The following is a 2,500-nucleotide window of genomic DNA, read 5'->3' as shown; positions in this document are numbered from 1 at the left end:
ACGGCCTAAATTATTTGTATTTATAGTACGCGGGTGAAGCATTAAGGGAGGAGTGTTTCGAACACAGGCAGCTAGCGAAGCTTTTTTCGAAAATGTTCGAAGAAAATCAGTTATGAGTGATGGCTGGAGGTGGCTGGGAGTGACATGGAGGCTGCTGGAAGTGGCTGAAGATGACAGGTAATTGATCACTAACGACCGTTTAACAAATGTTATGAGGGCTTATCAAACATCTAATGGTTAAACGCGTTTGCCTTCAGCATCTTCGTAAACGAAACGACAACTTGACACTGCCCGTTCTTATACGCAATGGCTGAATGACCGTTAAATCAGCCACCAAACCCCCCTATTTTGTAGTGAAAAAGCACTTTTACACACGAATCGACACGCAAATCACTCCCTCTGTTCGAATCACAACTCTGCAAATGTTTCACCCACTTATTGCAAATAATATTTGTCAACAAAACCTAAACAACTAACCTAGGTCTAGCCACACGCACAATTTTAATATATAATAATGTTAAATTAACATGTATATGAGAAAATGTCGATTCTGAAGACAGACTACGTTAGACCGGACAAATGCGTCTTTGGCTGTTGTTTAAGATTCGCTACCCGGAACACAAAGTTCCAAGTAGCACGGGCTATAGTGAGCCCGTGCTACTTGGAACCACCAACCTGCTTGGGACCACTTGGCGTCGAAGGCATCGTGATCAAGCACAGCCTGAGGACAGGTTGCTTGTCAAGCCTATACATCTTTCTCAGACGAGTCCAGCTTCGCGGAAACAAGAGAAGAATGAAGGGAAATGTGAACGTAAGCAGAGTGAGAGTGAGAGTGAGAGAGAGAGAGAGAGAGAGAGAGAGAGAGAGAGAGAGAGAGAGAGAGAGAGAGAGAGAGAGAGAGAGAGAGAGAGAGAGAGAGGTGACTGATGAAGATAAGGCTGTAACTGGTGGCCGCGTTGTGCAATAGTAGGCAGAAACTCCTGGGAAACAGAAGTGTCACTGTGGACTCTTCAGAGCTTCAAGTGAAGACAGTAGACTCACTGAACATGCATCAAATGGGATTTTGAGAGAGAGCACGGCAGCTTGCTAGTGACACAACAGTGTTGATGATCATGGGATGAGGGGAAGCAAACTACCTGTACTATCAACAGGAAGTTTCAAGTCAAAATTATGCATAGGGAATATTTAAGATACAAAATAGTGAAACAAAAAAGAGAGTTTGTAGTAACGATAACATGTGAGGGTCGAATGTCTCTCGTAACTCAAATAACATCAATTCATAAGGATAAAGAAATTTGCAAAAGTTTCGTAGCTCCACGGATTCCAATTATGTACTTCTGTAACTTATGGTTGGATCTCTGCAGTGAGTTTACATTTCTGATGATTCTTGATAACTTATTTCACGTATGTGCAACCCTATTTTGTAGTCAGTATGGGAGTATTTTATGAATCTAAAATTTATTTATTTTGAAACCATTAATTCTTATTTTAAATCTGCGGTGGCCTTAAAGAAATCGTTGTATCTCCTATGTCCATTGGCGAAAAAAGTAAACTCTGTATATACTCTGTACACTCTGTACTCTGTAAACTCTGTACTCTGTAAACTCTATACTCTGTACTCTGTAAACTCTGTAAACTCTGTACTCTGTAAACTCTGTACTCTGTAAACTCTATACTCTGTATATACGAAGGAAGGCAGGAATACAGGTATAGCCTGTATTAAGATATTTTATAGCTGACGTTTCTGGGTGTGAAATGTAGCACACAATTGACCGTATTTCAAACATTTATACATTATCTTCTTGGTCTTACCAAGAGGTGGCCATCATGACTTTCAGAACCTTTGATAATGTGGTATCTGGGGCCAGATTCACTAAGCAGTTACGCAAGTACTTACGAACGTGTACATCTTTCCTCATTCTTTGATGGCTTTGGTTGCATTTTTAAAACAGTTTACAAGTATGAAAACTTGCCAATCAACTGTTGTTATTGTTATAAACAGCCTCCTGGTGCTTCGGAGCTCATTAATTAAAAGATCAAATGCTGGTTTGATCCTGATTTTCAGTAGAAATAACAGACTGAGAAAGACAGGCCAATCGATCCTTTTGACTTCATGACTTTTAAGCAAAAGGTTCCTGAGAAGTTACCACAGAGATAACTGCCTTGTGGCTTCCAAGAAGTTACAACTGGTAACTTCTCTCCACTCTGATTGCTCCTGTTTCCTACCAGAGAGAGAGAGAGAGATCATTTCACCCATCCCAACACATTGCCGCCTTTTAAGTTTCCGTAAGAACCTTTTGTGCGGGGCCTTTGTCAAACACTTTCTGGCGGTCGAAGAAATCACAGCTCACCCTTATCTTTTTCTGTTCTGTGTTTCTATTCATCATTAAACCTCAAATTGTTTCTTAAGCACTTCCCGACTTACTGGTACTTTAAGAACACTTTAAGCATTCCACGAGTGGTTTGCTTACGAGCCTCTCTGGCACCTAGTAAGGAATAA

General features: G+C 40.7%; 1 protein-coding gene across 1 annotated transcript in view; it reads left to right on the top strand.

Annotated features, from left to right (window-relative positions):
• Window positions 1–2,500, top strand: part of LOC123745134 (GTPase-activating Rap/Ran-GAP domain-like protein 3) — a 311,764-nt gene that overhangs the window by 57,417 nt on the left and 251,847 nt on the right. The gene's annotated exons all lie outside the window — the stretch shown is intronic.

Source organism: Procambarus clarkii, chromosome 44 (assembly GCF_040958095.1).
Source record: "Procambarus clarkii isolate CNS0578487 chromosome 44, FALCON_Pclarkii_2.0, whole genome shotgun sequence".
NCBI lineage: Eukaryota > Metazoa > Arthropoda > Malacostraca > Decapoda > Cambaridae > Procambarus > Procambarus clarkii.
Note: the sequence above shows the minus strand (reverse complement) of the source record. Positions and strands in the feature narration are given on the sequence as shown.